The following is a 19,399-nucleotide window of genomic DNA, read 5'->3' as shown; positions in this document are numbered from 1 at the left end:
CTGGAGAACTTTCTACATGTAAGCGGCAAGGCCGAAAACTACACTGAATTGCCCGTGACCTTTTGATCCCTCAGGCAGCACTGCATTAAAAACCGACATCATTGTGTAAAGGATCTTACCACGTGGGCTCAGGAACACTTCAGAAATCATTGTCAGTTAACACAATTTGTCACTACATCTACAAGTGCAAGTTAAACTCTACCATGCAAAGCGAAAGCCATACATCAACAACATCCAGAAACGCCGCCACCTTCTCTGGGCCCGAGCTCATTTGAAATGGACAGACGCAAAGTGGAAAAGTGTGTTGTGGTCTGATGAGTCCACATTTCAAATTGTTTTTGGAAATCATGGAGGTCGTGTCCTCCGGACAAAAGAGGAAAATTACCATCCAGATTGTTACCAGCACAAAGTTCAAAAGCCAGCATCTGTGTTGGTATGGGGTGTGTTAGTGCCCATGGCATGGGCGACTTACACATCTGTGATGGCACCATCAATGCTGAAAGGTACATCCAGGTTTTGGAGCAACACATGCTGCCATCCAAGCAATGTCTTTTTCAGGGACATCCCTGCTTATTTCAGCAAGACAATGCCAAGCCACATTCTGCACGTGTTACAACAGCGTGGCTTCGTAGTAAAAGAGTGCGGGTACTAGACTGGCCTGCCTGCAGTCCAGACCTGTCACCCAGGGCCGGCCCAAGCCTTTATGGGGCCTTAAGCAGAATTTCATTTGGGGGCCCCCTACCATCACTCGCACCAGATGCCTCATTATTCCATAGGCTGCACTGTTATATGTGAAGTTTGTCCGCCTGTGAGTGCTTTGTGACGGTGGAGGAGCTCAGCAGCACCCGCTGCTCGGTAGGGACAGAAACTGCGATAGAAGCAGCTACAAAAAAAAAAAAAAACACCAGAAATAGAAGGCTCGATTTGTCGCTAGTCGCTTTTAACAAAGAAAATGCCGCTAAGAGGATAAGAAAGTCTCCGGTTCAACTCAGAACAGAATGAAAATTTAAAAATGCTCCACGATGTTTTACACCAAAAGATCGCTGATTCGCTCATTTCGTGTCAATCAAAAAAGGATTCAGCCTAAGACAGATCATCCAATCATCATGCAGAAGCTGAGCATCCGGGCCAGCCGAGGCCAGCCCACTGCCCCATAGACCCCCAGACACGCTGAGCGTCCGATGGGCGGGACAAAGCCCAGCATTTATCCAATGACTCGTCTCGTTTCGCTACATGCTTTGTGTTGCTATTGAACTCTTTTGACTGTTTAAAGCACTGTGAAGCTGCGGGTTTGAGTGAGAGGAAAGCCGCGTCGTTACCAGTGATAAGAAGCTGATTCTGAACAAAAGTTGAGTGCGTTGTAACGCATATTTAGTCAGTGACATGTACACACAACAGTATATATTTGATCACTTATTTTTTGACATTTTTGGGGAAGCTGAGCTTCCCTTGCAGTCTTAGAGCAATCGCCTCTGACTTTAAGACACCTAAAGCACTTTACACTAAACGAACGGAGCATTTCGCAAATAATGACAACAAAAATTGTAATATTGGACATGCAAACCTACCTTTGTCTTGTTGTTTTTTTCTCGTCTTCCAACTTCTTCTTTTTTCTGCTCCAGAGGGATAATTTCTTTTCTGAGACATGACTTTGCACTCACTTTGTTCCTCATGATTAGTCATCGACCACCTGACCCAAGCGGTGCATCTAAATTTGCCCAACGGTGGCAGGGTATTTTGTCAAAATTTTTTTTTTTTTTTTTCGGGTGTAATACAGTTTCGTTTAAATTATTCAATGTTATTTTAATTTCATGTATATATTTACTTTATCACAACATCTCAGTGCTCTCGGGGCCCCCTGGTGGTGTGGAGGCCCTAAGCGACCGCGTAGTTGGCGTATGCCTTGGGCTGGGTCACCCATTGAAAATGTGTGGCACATTATGAAGCGCAAAATACGACAACAGAGACCCCGGACTGTTAAACGACTGAAGTCGTACATCAAGCAAGAATGGGAAGAATTCCACCTACAAAGCTTCAACAATTAGTGTCCTCAGTTCCAAAACGCTAAGGTAGATGTAACACACCACTGTCCCAGATCTTTTGAAACGTATTGCAGGCATCCATTTCAAAATGAGCAAATATTTGCACAAAAACAATAAGTTTATCAGTTGAACATTAACTATCTTGTATTTGTGGTGTATTCTATTGATATAGGTTGAAGAGGATTTGCAAATCATTGTATTCTGTTTTATTTACATTTTACACAACATCCCAACTTCATTGGAATTGGAGTTGTACTTCATTGATCAGTGCAGAAAACATTTTATGCATTTCATCACTGGGAGTTCTGGATGCGACAGTGTAGCTGTACTGTAGGATTTAGTGCATCAGATAACAGAATATTTACAGAGGAATTGTGAAAATTGTGATAGAAGCACCAAATTCATCAAAAATACACCATAGACATTACTCTTTTGAAAAAGCGATTGGCCATTTGAATTATCAGTAGGCAGCCAGGTAGGGGTCAATTGAAAAATTACACAGGGGTCAAAATTAAAAGATGCTCCAATCATATTGAAAACTATACCATATTATTTGCCTGAACACAAAGATTCCAAACAGGTATAGTTTGGACTATCTGTGACTGAATGTTATCAATCAATCAATTTTATTTATATAGCGCCAAATCACAACAAACAGTTGCCCCAAGGCGCTTTATATTGTAAGGCAAGGCCATACAATAATTACGTAAAAACCCCAACGGTACAAAACGACCCCCTGTGAGCAAGCACGTGGCGACAGTGGAAGGAAAAAACTCCCCTTTTAACAGGAAGAAACCTCCAGCAGAACCAGGCTCAGGGAGGGACAGTCTTCTGCTGGGACTGGTGGGGCCGAGGGAGAGAACAGGAAAAAGACATGCTGTGGAAGAGAGCAGAGATCAATCACTAATGATTAAATGCAGAGTGGTGCATACAGAGCAAAAAGAGAAAGAAACACTCAGTGCATCCATGGGAACCTCCCAGCAGTCTAAGTCTATAGCAGCAATAACTAAGGGATGGTTCAGGGTCAACTGATCCAGCCCTAACTATAAGCTTTAGCAAAAAGGAAAGTTTTAAGCCTAATCTTAAAAGTAGAGAGGGTGTCTGTCTCCCTGATCCGAATTGGGAGCTGGTTCCACAGGAGAGGAGCCTGAAAGCTGAAGGCTCTGCCTCCCATTCTACTCTTACAAACCCTAGGAACTACAAGTAAGCCTGCAGTCTGAGAGCGAAGCGCTCTATTGGGGTGATATGGTACTAGAGGTCCCTAAGATAAGATGGGACCTGATTATTCAAAACCTTATAAGTAAGAAGAAGAATTTTAAATTCTATTCTAGAATTAACAGGAAGCCAATGAAGAGAGGCCAATATGGGTGAGATATGCTCTCTCCTTCTAGTCCCCGTTAGTACTCTAGCTGCAGCATTTTGAATTAACTGAAGGACTTTTCAGGGAACTTTTAGGACAACCTGATAATAATGAATTACAATAGTCCAGCCTAGAGGAAAATAAATGCATGAATTAGTTTTTCAGCATCACTCTGAGACAGACCTTCTAATTTTAGAGATATTGCGTAACTGCAAAAAAGCAGTCCTACATATTGTTTAATATGCGCTTTTGAATGCCTATCCTGATCAAAAATGACTCCAAGATTTCTCACAGTATTACTAGAGGTCAGGGTAATGCCATCCAGAGTAAGGATCTGGTTAGACACCATGTTTCTAAGATTTGTGGGGCCAAGTACAATAACTTCAGTTTTATCTGAGTTTAAAAGCAGGAAATTAGAGGTCATCCATGTCTTTATGTCTGTAAGACAATCCTGCAGTTTAGCTAATTAGTGTGTGTCCTCTGGCTTCATGGATAGATAAAGCTGGGTATCATCTGCGTACAAATGAAAATTTAAGCAATGCCGTCTAATAATACTGCCTAAGGGAAGCATGTATAAAGTGAATAAAATTGGTCCTAGCACAGAACCTTGCGGAACTCCATAATTAACCTTAGTCTGTGAAGAAGATTCCCCATTTACATGAACAAATTGTAATCTATTAGATAAATATGATTCAAACCACCACAGCGCAGTGCCTTTAATACCTATGGCATGGGGTTAAAAAGCAAGAATGGTGACAAAGGTTAATTTCAGTTTGCACAGGGGTCAAAAGTTAAAGTTGCTCTAATTTTGGTAAAAAGTGATGCAAATTATTGGTTGAGTTAATAGGGTTTTAAAAAGGAATAATTTGCACCATGGGTCATGCTTAGTTATCATGTTACGAGTTAAGATATGTCACATATCATAGCATCCAATGGCCGTCGACACTGTTTGATCTTTACTTTGCAGACCAACCATTCAACACAGTCAAAACTATTCCATTTATTAATCCTATTATGAAAGTGCAATATAAATGCAGTCCATTTACCATTTACTGGAGTATGATTTAAACAAGGGGTGGCAAAGGTATGGTCCATTGAATTGCACTTGTCTGTGAGCCCTTGAAACCTCAGTATAATCACACACTAAAACATGGCAAAAAGCACTGTCAACCACTTGAAGTACTTTTAAAAATATTTAGAAATAGGTCAAAATATAAGCTGAAATACATTTAAAAACTGTTCTGGGTATACATGTTTCAAATTGAGAAACATAAGAAAATTATATTATTTGGAGACATTCCGGTCATGTGCAACCAGTGCACATATTTAGGGCCCGAGTAGAAAAAAGTCCTACGAGGACCCTATTGTAATTGCGCTGTTTATTAAATCTTGTTTCCTTATTTTTCACTGTGGCAGACTGCATTTCTATTCCTGTAGCATTTTTTCCATCTACTTCACACACATGCTCACAGATTACAATAGTGCATTCCAGCATACTGACACCATGCAAGAAGCTCAGCTGCACACGCACACAACCCATGGATTAAGGCCACTGTATTGGTGATAATTCTGCTCTATCACTTTTCCCACCAACATTTATATCTGTCAAGTGAGGGTATCAAACATGCAACCCTCTGGTCACAACCTTCTCTACTCCGAACCTTCAGACCACCATTTCCTCAGTAAAACACTTTCTTAGTGAGGGTCACGAAACATTACCCGATTTGTAATTTTTGCTCTAATAAACAAATATATTGTCCTGACATGCCTCAGTTCCCATCATGCTATGGGATAGTGTGTTGCAATTACTAAAATAATAATTAGTTTTGTATAAAATTATTTGTGTTCCTTGTGTTGCTTTGTAAATATTATGCATGGGAATTTATTTTGCACACATATACTGTTAGCTATAGCAAAGAGTGCTTGTGACAAGACGGCATTTCTGATGTGCATGTGGTAATTTTGATGTAGTGTCTAAAAAAGGGCAACAGTGATGGCAGATGAGATGGGTGAAGAGCACACTGCTTTCCTGCCCATTTGTTTATCTATATATTAAAAGTGAAGTTAAAATACAGTGAACAATGGATGTTAATATCACCATTAATCAGCCCTGGTAACCAGAGCTCTGAACAAAGAAAATATCTCAACCTTGTCAGTTGTAAAACATGACAACTAAATGTGCCAAATAATAAATACAGTTATTCACAAAACGTTTTCATTTTAATTTCCTGCACCTTTAGTTAAAATCATTACAGAAACTTTGCTTACTTGATTACCACCCTAGAAAAATGTCAGCTACCTATTTTATAAATACTACCCAATCTAGAACCCATGGATCCCCAAGGGCAACACACTAGTATTATTATATTTTAACAATGCAAACAAAGTCCATGCGTACAGTATGGTGGCTGATAGGGACCACAACACTTCCAATTAAAACAACATCAGCAAAATTCGAAGACAAGCTATCAGTTCAACAACAGGTAATTGCATCAATAACATCTTGCAAGCTGAGAAGATGTTTGCAGACACAGAAATTAGAAACAAACATAACCTGCTGCAAATGCAACAAATAATTAGTTTGGTAACATCCATCCAATGTTTTTGTCACAGGTTCTTTTTTCTTTTTTTTTTGTCCTGTTTCTGTTTTGTGTTTCTTCTGCTTGTAAAAAATGGTAAAAGTTTGTAAAAACCTTGTAACTGTTAGAATGGCCTAAGCAGTGGTTCACCCCTCTGGGTCTGGTCTGCTTTAGGTTTCTTCCTCATTATCACCAGAGTTTTTTCTTACCACTGTCACCTGTCTGCTTGCTCAAGGGGATTGGTAAGGTTTGACATTACTTGTGTAAAGCTCCTGAGGCAGCTTTGTTGTGATTTGGCACTATATAAATGAAATAAAATTGTAATTGAGGCTACCACTAACACCACTGCACTGCCACTGAAGCATTTTTAATGTAAGATAAAACTGTTCACTGACTCAAACTGGAAATGTGTTCAGTCTATCTGTCTGTGATTTCTGATGCAGATGAAGTTCATGAGCTTTCTTTCTCTGAGGTTTGAGTGTGACATTTATGTTTTCTCATCATTATTATTATTATTATTATTGTAAATTGTTGTGATTTTAGCATGATACAAATAAATTAAATTGAATCCATCCATTTTCTATACCAGTTTATTCCAGTTGAGGAGACTATCCCAGCAGTCATAGGGCAAGAGGTGGGGAAAGGGTCAGCTATTTCATGTCAAGAAATCAAACCCCTGTCTTCTGCATGACAAACAGACTAGCCAATACACTAAAAAGGAAGTGGCAATTTGGTAATATGTCTGCTGGAAATTCATACAGCACAGCCAAACACAGACACACTTTGCAAAGTACTTTCACTGACAGACCGTTCATTACATCACAGTGCCCCTGATCAGGAGTGATCAGAGGGCCTGATTTACCTGATCAGCAGTGAGTTTATTTTACTTTATTCATGATATTTTCACATTTTATTCTTTTATTGCAATGCACAGAAGAGCAGAAGTCAGTTAAGTCCTCTGGGCACAAACATCTTTCTGTTTTGTTTGTACGTTCATTGTGTGGTGAAGCTTTGTGAAGTGTTTTCATGTTTGCATACAATACGTAGTCTGAATTCAGAGCAGACGCATTATAAAATTAAACTGTTACATACGCTGTAGGTTATGTTTTGTTCTGTACATCTGCAAGCGTTTTCAACCTGCAAGACTGTATTATTTATTTACTTAGTTATTTAATGAAGTCGCTTGTTGACTTGACACAGATGTTTTTTTGTTTTTTTTTGGTAGTTGTAAATGTTTTCTGCATTTGCTAAAGTGGTCTTAATTTGGAAGTGATGTACATAGTACATCTGCCAGTGTATGGAAGCATTTTGTCTGGGTGGTTATCTTGACAAAATTACCTTCCTAACTGATGTAAACTGTTTTTATCAAGTCAAAACACGCGGGCTAAATTCATTCATTTTCTATACCCACTTGCTCCAATCAAGGGTCATGGGGGAGTGTGTGTGTGTGTGTGGGGGGGGGGGGGGGGGGGGGTGGAGCTGGAGCTTATCCTAGCAGTCATCTGGCAAAAGGCAGGGTACACTCTGGTGCCAGTATAGACAGACAAACTCAGTCACACCTATGGTCAATTTAAAGATTCAAATCCACCTAACCTGCATGTCTTTGAAAGTGGGAAGAAGACAGAGCACCAGGAGGAAACCCACACATACTCCACACAGAAAGGACCAGGAGGGAAACAATCCCAGGACCTTCTTGTGTGAGGGAACATTGCTAACCACTAATCCACCATGCTACTACCAAAGTCTAAATTATGAGAAACAATACATGTACCAAGTTGGTTTTAGCCGGTATGAACAAAGTTCTAAGGGTACTACCTAACTGGACTATTACAGCTTGCGAACTGCATTTCTGATGGCTTTTGTAAGGTTTCTTGCGACATTCGCTGAGTAGCACCATCCCAGGGTGTCACTCAGGTGTCGCCTGAATTTTGAACAGTAAAAAGTCGGTGAGGGTAATAAAGGTCTTCACCAAGTATATTGATATTAGGATCGATCTGCCCACCTCTATTAACAGGGGATGTAGTGAGTGGAGATAGATGGAGAAACCAGCACACTGCTTTTTCTTTTGCTTATGTGTATTGCATGAAGGAGTGCAGTTCCCCCCACTGCAATGCCAAGGCATTACCAAATGCTTAACACACAACTAGGCTTTTCTCAGTTCTCTCTGGTGGGTTCAAATCAAGGTTAAAAAAAACTGTGGCAGGTGATGTTTACTTGGGACAACCTGTATTCTGATTTCACTTCCATCCTGATCAACGCCATTGCTACGGTTCTGTGACTAGTTAGGATAGTTAATGCTCAGAAAATACGACACAGGTGATCACATAAAAGTACATGCTGGAATTTGTTTTTTATTGAAAGGACAATGGAAAATTTCACCACTTCTGGCTGTGAGTGAGACAGCCAAACACCCATTCCATTCAAAGTCTTTCATCTTTTTGCACTTGCCACAGCAGCAAAGAAAACCTAAATAAAGGTCTATGCCAATGCATTATTGCTGCTGCCAGATTCAAGAATGTCAGTTGGAAACGTCAGTTCCTTTCTCTCCTGCATGTCGTATGGGAGAAGCAGCACATCGATACACGGACAAGTGTTTCTCCCAATGTCTGGCAATTTTCTACATCCTTCATTAGATAAATATGGATCTTAGAAGAGATCAATTAAACTACAACACACACAGACAAGGATCTGGATCAGATATCTACTGTTCTTAACCATATGACATTTGACATTTTTGTGTATAACATATGACACAAAAATGGAATCACTTGTGTTGCATTCTAAGTCAGAACTATGACCAACTGTTTTGTTTGAAAATAAATATCTGGTGTACGCAACCTGTCCCACAAAGAACTGTTCCTGTATATTTGAAAATTTGGTTCTTCTTCCTGTAAGTCATCACAGTGTTTTACAGCAAGAAAAAAATTGGACTCTGTGCAAGTTAAGGTGCTAGAATCCAGCTCAAGCTAAGCCATACATTCATCTGGCCATGGGGTATTAATATCTTCAGGGCATTCAAAGAGCACATGCCTCCACCAAGGTCCAACAGTCCTCTGTTCATATATCCTCAGCTGAGTTGAAGTGTAGCTGGTGGTGGTGTTTCGCTAAAGTACCAACGCGACACCTTGTGGCTAAGCAGCAACTGCGAACAGTAACTAAAACATTCATATATGAAACAAACTCATAATCCAGAAAAGTATGGATGTGTGCACACACGGATAGAGTGCAATGCTATATGGGCCAAAAGCTCACAGAGAGGGGAAACATCAATATATGATTCTGAGTTTCAATTTTGGAATCAGTTGGACAGAGGTTTTTGACATTATTCAACAATGATATAATGTAGAGAGTACACTGTTTTTAAAGTGGCACTGGTGCAAAAACCCTGACTGATAAATGGGCCAGAGGTTCATAGATAAACATCATATAGGATCAATTTTGGTATAAATTGGATGGGGTGTTCAATCCTGCTGACAAACAGACAGGTCAGATCTCAAGTGTGGGATCATGCAATGGTACCATGGTTTGCTACCCCAAAGCACCATTGAACCACTCTGGGTACTGGAAGGCAACTACCCAGGTAGGCAACTGATCCATTCCCACATCTCAAAAGGAATCTTCTCTCTTCTGCAGCGAAATGACACAAAGGCTGTCCTTCAGCTACTGGATCCTCAAAACTGAGACATGGATCATGCACAGAGAAGCAAAACACATGATAAAATGTTGTAGTTGACACTCTCACACAATGCAAGTAATATTACTACTCATCAGCACCAGGACCCACTTGGATTTTGTTCCCCTACACAGATACTGACATTACCAAACCTCTCTATCCAGTGATCCCATGACTCCATTACTCATCACAGGTGTTTCCCTCTTGAAGGGCAAAGACTCAGAGACATAAATGTTACTGCCGAGATAAGTGAATGTCTATACAAGTTTAACAATTTCACCACATACAAGTACATTTCCGATGGCCATGTCTAGGAAGTCATTAAAAAACAGACAACAATGAAAAACATGATCTTCTCAGCAGAATTAAATACAAAACTGAAAGAATATGGACATTAAAGCATATGTTGTTACAGTTGAAAGCCCAGAGCGTGACCCAGATAGGACCAAATGGCAAGGAACAGACTGTGTAAAGAATAGCAATTTATTGTAATAATGAATGGTGCAATGGTGGTAGTCGCTGAAGCAGCACTGGAGAGCGGAGGCACGATAGGAGCTCAGAGCAGGATTGCAGTCCAGGATGTAGAGAGAGACAGAGAGTTTGGAATGAGGAACCGTGACTGGTTGGACAGGACCAGACGGCCACAACGGAGCTGACGAGGAATGACAGTAGAACAGTTAGTTAGGCTAGGAGTCGAAGGAACAGAGGAATATGAGCGGAGGCCAGGTACCCTGCAGGTAAACTGAGTTTCTGGCATTTGATCAGTGGAAAACTCCGGGTATAAATACAGGTGCTGCTGATGAGGAACAGGTGAGACCAATCAGCTCCGTAACATGGCGCCTGGAAGGCACAGGAGGGAAGAGGGGAGAGAGCAGACCAAGACAGCATGACATACGTTACTGCTGTAGGTGGTTCCATCCACACATACAGGTGTAATTATAAATTGCATTTATTTATACCTTTCAGTTGTGAAAAGATGGCAGCAGGGGTGGTGGCCAAGTGGTTAGTGCGCTTGATTTGATAGTGATTTGATAGTGCACAGAAGGTTCCCAGTTCAAATCCCACCCCTGCCACATTTCTCCATGTGAAGTGGAGTTGCGTCAGGAAGGGCATCCGGCGTAAAACCTGTGCCAATTCAACATGCAGATCCACCTTGGATTTGCTGTGGCAACCCCGAGTGCAAAACAAGGGAGCAGCTGAAGGAACTTACTAGTTGTGAAAAGATGGCAAAAGCATCACTATAATGACACCTCGGGAGGATAGTGTGCTGCATTTTCATCGAACTGTAGTTTGAAATGAAGCAAATTCAAACTCTGCATCATATAGACCATTCTAACCATTTCACCAAAGAAAATTATGCAGCGATCACTTTCTATATGGCCACAAAGTGAAGGCGAAAACCTTTTAAAATAGAACTCCGATGCTGTAGGCTGGCTGTCTGATTCCAGACTGTTGCAGTGAAACGTTTAAGCTGCTGTGGAGCTGACAGCTTCTGGGAGTCCGCCGTCAGCCAGTCGTCAAGGCTCTGACATTGGCTGAGTGCTCTGCTGTGAGCGTGGCGTGCAGTCGCACAACGTCTGTGTGACAGACCCGGCTTCACACTGACCAGAGCTCCTTCAACTGCTCCCTGCCCAGCCGCTGATGTCATTCCCACTGACGCACACACACACACACACACACTCCTGCTCTTCCACTACCTTCCACTGTTTACATTTCTCATCCCCAAAAAACAATACCAGACATCTCATTGAATTTGCACACTGGCACATTCACACACAAATAAACACAGACCCAAACTGACGCTTAATGCTAATCTGACATCATCAGAGAGGTGTGTAGGGTTACACAGGCTTATGTGTACACACGGAGCCAAGTCCTGGAACTGTGTTATTGCTGCCGCATATTACTGCCCCTTAACAAGGGTACGTTCAGGTTTCTGAAACAAAAATCGTCCATCTGTCTTCCAGCTCCACTCTGCGGCTCCCTGACTTCAAACAGACTCACTTTCTTCTTTTCTCTTTCTTCGACAGTATTTATTTTTCTGCCTGAACAGCTCACTTAAAGCCTTGCATGGACACTATTGCGTCTGCCTTCTACCAGCGATTTGCCTGGATACAGATCCTGGCACATATTAATATGTGCAGTACTGTCGTGGTGCACACATACTGCACAAATTCATACACACAAGTGCAAAAATTTCAATTAAAAGTTTGTTTTTACAGTGCAAAAATCACAGAACTCTTCACACTTCACATTGTCCAGAACAAATGGCACAGTATGTCCCCAGACACCTCATTTCAGATGAGGTAAAACCAATAATAGGTGTGCCACAGTGTAGTAACACACTTTTGCCACCCACAATGCATCAGCCTCAGTCACTTAGAGGTGTTTGGGCTGTGGTAATGTTTGTGATTTTCACTTAAACGAGTTATGGCAAATGTCTTCCACACTGAGAGGGTCTGCTGATGTGGGTCCACATACAGAGTCCACAGTGATGGTCTCCTGTCACTTCCTGTTTAGCCTGGGCGTCTGCCACACATAAACACTCTGGGGCCTTGTCTGCACCAAGATGTGGGGATATAGGGGGTGGTGGGCAAGACTCATGGTTTCAATCCCCCTGAAAAGCCACCTGAGGGACTGCCGGCATCCAGACTGACAGTTTGTGGTACTGTGGAGGATGTTTGTTAGCTGAAATTCATGCCAAAAACTGTGCAATTTTCTTATATTTGGTAAGAATACAGTTGGACAAGTCTAGTTCAAGGACACTGATGGATTAGCTGCTTTTTTTTGAAAAGTAGAAGAAGTTAGTACGATAGAGGCTCTGAGGCCCTACATGCTGGTGCGTATCCCTGGATTCTGTCACACGAAGCGGATGACAGTTTGACTCCTGGTCAGGATGCCAGTCCTCTTAGGTTATTATCCCTAGCCAAAACTGCTACCCATTTACAACCGGGTGAACTATGATGTAGATCAGGGGTGCCCAAGTTCAGTCCTTGAGATCTACCTTCCTGACACTCTTAGTTGTCTCCTTGCTCCAATACACCTGAATCCAATGAAAGGCTCATTAAAAGCCTGCTAACAAGTCTTTCAATGCATTCAGGTGTGTTGGAACAGGGAGACAACTAAGAGTGTCAGGAAGGTAGATCTCGAGGACCGAACTTGGGCACCCCTGATGTAGATGGAGTGACTTGTCCAAGGACACATACATAGAATCTGAAACACAGCTCTGAAACTGAAATATCATGTACATATAGGTAGTGCAAATCCTAACCCATAGAGCCATGAGCTACACATATGAAAAGTACAAGAAAGGACAGGTCAGGAAAGGCAGGATGCAAGTATGCCATGAAGCCACCTTGGGTCCTAGATGGCCACCACCCAAGCAGACAACCATCTATTCCCACCACTTGAAAGTAACCATCTATCTTCTGCAGCCAGAGGAAACACAGGTGTCCCTTTGGCCTTCCCCAGCCACCGCAATGATCAGCACTGAGGCACCTCTCTGCTGGATCATACCTAAAGAAGCACACCACACAGCCAAAATGTCATATCTGACAATCCCTCACAATGCAAGTGATAGTCTTCATTTTGGTCTCCCAAAGTAAATGTCCATTTGACAATACCATTTCAACAATACCCAAGGGTTCTCCAAAGAAACCTAGTACAAAAGACATCTAGTAATTGAGTTCAATCACTAGTTATGTCCAAGTCTGGCAACCATACAGTAAGACATGCAGCACCAGGATTCTAAAGACCTGGATCTTGGTTCTCTTGCATTCTCTGCTTGAGATTTCTTCCTATAATCAAAAAATGTCTGACAGAGTTTTCCTTACCATTGTTCCCAATGTACTTGCTCAGGAGGTGGGTAAGGTTTAAACTTTACTCATGTGCAGTGCCTTTGGGCAATGCCTTTTGTGATTTGGCATTCTATAGGGGCTGGGCCTGTTAAGAAGCTGCAGATGTGTATATTTTATGATGCAATATGGTGTCTATTCCTAAAAGTAAAATCATGTTGTATCTTTTGCTTTTGACTTGATAGTACAAAACTCTTTAATTTAATACTTCAAGGCAAAAAAATTCCTGATGAATTTCCAGGCAACATCTATAAGCAGCTCTATAACAATAGTTTGATGCTTTCTTTATTCTCTCCCCATTCAAAGCTCCATAGATTTACCTGGATTCAGACAGATTATAAGCACCAGCAGTAGGTTCTGCGAAGTGCTTATGGTCTCCAGTCTGCAGAGCACAGAGTGAGATGGAAATGATTGATCTGCTGTGGAAACCCCTAACACGAAGAGCTGAAAGAAGAAGTAGAAGATATAACTGTGTAATCCAGGGATGGCCAAGTTCGGTCCTCGAGAGCTACCTTCCTGACACTCTTAGTTGTCTCCCTGCTCCAACACACCTGAATCCAATGAAAGGCTCATTAAAAGTCTGCTAACGAGTCTTTCATTGGATTCAGGTGTGTAAGAGTGTCAGGAAGGTAGCTCTCGAGGACCAAACCTGGCCACCCCTGGTGTAATCTACAAAATGTTTGGATTTTTTATTTATTTATTTAATCATCACTGCTGCTGTAGACAAGCATAGTGGTTCATATGATTTCTGCATGAACATTTACCCAGGAGGGCATCCTAATTTTAGTACCTCAGCAGCCTTTTGCCCAGCATGTGTCTCATCCTCAGCTAATCACCTCTGATGTTCAAGGGTCTTCACACCATTACAAACTACTATGCTCCACACCTGATGGGACTGTGGCTCAGTTATCCATCTCACAGTCTTTGAAGGTCCTACTGAGGACAACTTTGAATCTCGTGTAAGTAAGTAAGTAAGTAAGTAAATTTTATTTATATAGCACTTTTCACAGGCAGAGAGAGCCACAAAGTAAAGTAAAGTAAGTCCCTTCGGCTGCTCCCTTGTTTGCACTCGGGGTCGCCACAGCAAATCCAAGGTGGATCTACATGTTGAATTGGCACAGATTTTACGCCGGATGCTCTTCCTGACGCAACTCCACATTACATGGAGAAATGTGGCAGGGGTGGGATTTGAACCCAGAACCTTCTGCACTGAAACCAAGCGCATTAACCACTTGGCCACCACCCCTAAAGAGCGACAAAGTGCTGCACAAAAAAAAGGTAGTTAAAGATAAAATACATAAAAGCACACATACAATCACTGCAACAAAGCAAATATAATGGTCATAAACAGCTCCCTCCACTGTAGATTAAAACACTTTGAGAAACAAGTGCGTCTTGAGCCTACTCTTGAATGCATCAACAGAAGCAAGTGTGCAAACAGAGAGTGGGAGATCATTCCAGAGCCTTTGCGTGATGGCCTGGATAGAGAAATCCCCTCTGGTAGGCGTGGATAATTAACTGAAAATCATCATTTGACACAATCTAAGTGTTGTATGGCTGGGGGGGGCCTGGCTGCCTTTTTGTTTCTGTCTTTTGTCCTGTCTTTTGTTTTTCCTTCCAGGTGGCTTGCATTTGGGACTGAGTGGCTGTGTAGCTGAGTTTATCAGGACCTCACCCTGATCACCTGAGGCTGATCACCTGCGGCTCGTCAGGACTCACAGCTGTGGTGCATCTACATGGATTGGAACATGGTGCATTTAAGACTGGAGTACACAGTGTGTATTTGCCAGAGACTCGACCTTGTGACCAGACGGGTGAGATCGTCGTCTCGGGAGCCATCTCATCATCAGTGGATGCAGAGAACGTCCAGGTTTGATGCATGGTCTGTGAAAGAGGAGGGGGTGAGGTCTCACGCTCGTCAGCACACTTCCTGAGGTACGTTAGATTTTGTGACTAACATTTATACAGTCAGTAAATGTGGTGTCCCTCACACCTTATTATATTGAGCTGTATGTTGGTCGTGTAATCAGCTTCCACTGCAGTGGAGTTTTGTGAACTGGGTGTTCCATGCCTGCAGGGTGGGAAGCTGATTAGTAATTAAGCCAGGAAGTGTTTGCTGTTTGTGCACCTTTGAGCGTTCTCTCTGTGTGTTGAGTGTGGACTCACATAATAATTCCTTCTTTCACAGACTCGGTTTGTCGCGGCCACCTGGGGGGTGTCGGCGGGGTCCTTGGGTCCGAATTGGTTCTGGCTCCGGACCGTTAGCGCTGCTGGGAGCGCACCGCAAAACCACCACGCCAGACCGCGCACTTTTTTCACAGCACTGTTATGTTCATTAAACTCTGTTATCTTTTGTACCGTGCTCTGCTTATTTTATACTGGGTCCTTCAAACGCTGGTCGGTTCTCCGGGCTGCATCCGACACATAACACTAAGTTTCGATATTTTTCGCAGCTGATAGAAACAATTCCTTGTGAACTGTTTCAAGTGATGCTCAAGTGACATTTCCTTGTCAGAGATAGCACAGAGGTTTCTAAGACTTGATTTAACAAACAAGCTCAGGTCACTTAGATGCTGAGTGATCCCTGGGATTGCCTCATCAGGGGCAATGACCAGCACTTCAGTTTTTGCTGAATTTAGCTGCAAAGAGTTGGCCCCAAGCCATTGTTTTATCTGCACGAGACAATTAGAAGTCGGTTTGTGAATCTCAGAGACATTAAAAGAGCAGTACAGCTGGATGTCATCAGCAAATAAATGATAAGAGACATCATCAAATCCCTTGAATTAGCTTTCCTAAGGAAAGAACATAAAGCAAAAATAGAATGGGGCCCAAAACCAATCATTGGGGTACTCCGCACAACAGATCAGAAGAGTCAGACAGGATCTGATTAGCCGAGACACACAAACTCCTGCCCGACAAATAGGAAGAGAACCACGCTAGGACAGGTCCTGACATTCCGACTAAGTCCTCAATCTTGTTAATAACATGTTATGATCAACCGTGTTAAAGGCTGCAGAAAGATCTAACAGAACAAGGACAGTGCATTTCCCAGAATCCGCAGACATCATAATGTCACTAGACACTTTAAGCAGGGCAGTTTCCGTTGAGTGATGCTTGCGGAAATCGGACTGAAAAGCATCACAAATATTAAACATCTCTAAAAAAGAAGTGAGTTGCTCAGAGACCACCCTATCTAAGACTTTAGACAAGAATGGAAGTTTTGATATTGGTCTAAAGTTTTTAGGATCTGTAGGGTCCAGGTTTGGTTTTTTGAGAAGAGGTTCCACAAAAGCATGTTTAAAAAAGCTGGGGAAAACACCAGTAGAGAGAGAGGCATGAATCATATTTGTAACCCAGGGGCAAATGTCACTAAAAACTCTTGAAAAAACTTTACAGGGAAAAGGATCCGAAGGACAGGTGGACAACCTTATTTTCGACACCACAGCAGCAACATCAACCTGCTTTACAGGTTTGAAAAATGACCACTTCAATGCAGGCTCAAACGCTGAGTCACAAAAAGAAGAAGGCACTGGTAATTTTCCCTTAATGTCCAAAATTTTATCAATAAAATACTTAAGAAATGTATTCCTGTCAGCTTTGCAGACAACAGGTATAGGAGCTGTGGCAGGACAAACAATAGAATTGATAGTATCAAACAGAACTTGAGGTTTTTTCTTATTCATGATTATCAGCTGACAAAAGTACTCTGATCTGGCCCTTTTTATTGAATCATTTAACGAAGACATCAGCTCCTTGTAAGAAGTGCTTACACTTCTGGATCCTGTAGAAACCTGACTGAAGAGAAGCTGTTTAGGTAGACGATGTGCATCCATTTTAGCTATATGTCCACAGCATCATAATCTTTTCTGTTGTAACATAGCATCGGTGGGTGTCATAGATCACCAATCAACCTTCTTGCTAATCCTTCCCTCCGCAGGGAATCTGGTTTCTTGTTATTCTGCAACATCGATATCTAGTCTTCTCAGTTTGAATCCAACCAGTGCTGTACATTGTTCAGGCTGAGTATCCAAATCCCAGGCAGTGGTGAGCACCGCTAACGAAAAAGTTAGCTTTGATAACCATTAATCCGCTAACTGAAAAGTTATCTTTTATGATGCTAAACCGATAAACTGCTAAAAAAAAAAACATATATCTGTACAGATAACCGATAACTTGCAGTATTGATTCGGATGCGGCCACATCAGATTACACTGTCGGCTTCTGATAAACCAGTTTCACTTTCACTTTTCACTGCTGGGTAAATTCAAGGATCACAAACAGATAAGAATGCACAAAAAATGAATGGATGAAAAAATAAAACCCGAAACACTGTCATCTTTCAAAAGCAGTAAAACACAGTATTAGAAGTCACAGTTTATCTCGGTATTATATATACACGAACTAAAAAGCTGCTGCTTTTTTCACTGGCTTTGAACCCTGCAACATAAACAACCGAAATACATCCATTAATGCATTGATTGGCAGAGAAAACAACACGTTAGTAAATATAAATTCTTACCTGTTAGTTTCAGTGGGATTCATCTGAAGAAATAAAGCATCTTTTTTTTTATCCAAAACAGTGTCTAAACAGTGTCTAAACGGTGAAGAAAATCCCTACACAGTTGCGCCGTGAAAGCTCCTCTCACGGTGAGAGTCTCTTCACCCAAAGCAATCAAATGGATTAATGTGATTATTAACCATCAGATGACAAGATAAAACCTCTTAAATTATTCTAAAGTCAGTTTTAAGCAGAAACGCTACAAAATTCCGTGACATTTTGAAATGACCGACACGCAGTGAAGGCATCGAGTAGCTCATTTAGCTGTAGCGCTCTGATCGCTTCCTCTGTCTTTTATGATGAAATAATGCTGCATTTACGTGCAAATGATTGTTGTACAAAAGCTTCAGATATCTGTTGCTGAGATAGATGATGACTGGAGTGAAGTTTTTAGCAGAAACGAGGCGATAATCCGTGAACTGCGGCTAATGAAGCAAGGCGGACCAGTTTTTAGGGGGAGACTGTTCAGTCTGTGACAGCAAGCTTTATGGATTGAACACTGCTGCCAGAGGAGGAGGCATGTTGACTACCCCAGATGCGGTAGTCTTTCCTGGTCTATGCCTATTTTTTTGCCACTGCTGGTGGGGGGGCAGCGTGCTGGTTACCTTGAATGTTATAACATCATCCAAGGGCAAATGTCTGAGCATCATTCATAGGACAGTGTGTGCTAAGAAGTTGCGGATTCGGGTACACAGTCCGAGGCCACTTGGCTGTCCCAGGACCTTGATTCCGTGGCAAGACATAAGTCAAGAAGACGAGTTACCAGCAGAGAGAACATAGAGAGGGCCGACTTCCTATATGCTGCATTGTAATTGGCTGAGCGTCGGCTGCCATTTTGAATGTCTGCATTTAAAATGGCAGCCAGGTGTTTGTTACCAAGTATTGACTGGGTATCGAGAACCAGTTCCTTTCGGGTATTGTTAAGAAATGATTCGATCCACCGACATCAATAACCTTTTTGCTTAACAATTCCCTTATCGGTCCTTCAGTGTGGCCGTTGTTTTTTGGGGTGTTTGTCAGGAAAATGATCATTTCTCTACATTGATTACAGACCCTGCAGCGTAGCTTTGCTTTGAACCTTGAACCAGTCGAAGCAGTGATTCGCAGATTGAAGCAGTGCTTCGATCTACTGCTTCAATGATTCATAGTTTTATTTCGCTTTATCTTAATTTTCCCCCGATAAAACCCTAAAGAGCTGTCTGTGAGTAATATTTACCTTTTTATGTTAAATTGACCTGTTATGGTCTTCTGAAACAGTTGATAGATGTATTTTATAACTTAAAAACGGGACTGATGCTAATGCATTAGCATGTCTATGGCATTTTCAATGTTA

The 19,399-nt window shown here is 41.8% G+C and overlaps 1 long non-coding RNA gene across 1 annotated transcript; it reads left to right on the top strand.

The window, feature by feature from the left end:
• The first annotated feature begins 5,242 nt into the window (after positions 1 to 5,242).
• LOC117519494 lies at positions 5,243 to 16,819 on the top strand. Its single transcript, XR_004563304.1, has 3 exons — positions 5,243 to 5,255; positions 16,538 to 16,547; positions 16,678 to 16,819. It is a non-coding gene; the product is annotated as an uncharacterized LOC117519494 (long non-coding RNA).
• The last annotated feature ends 2,580 nt before the right edge of the window (positions 16,820 to 19,399 follow it).

Source organism: Thalassophryne amazonica, chromosome 10, assembly GCF_902500255.1.
Source record: "Thalassophryne amazonica chromosome 10, fThaAma1.1, whole genome shotgun sequence".
Classification (NCBI taxonomy): Eukaryota; Metazoa; Chordata; class Actinopteri; order Batrachoidiformes; family Batrachoididae; genus Thalassophryne; species Thalassophryne amazonica.
Note: the sequence above shows the minus strand (reverse complement) of the source record. Positions and strands in the feature narration are given on the sequence as shown.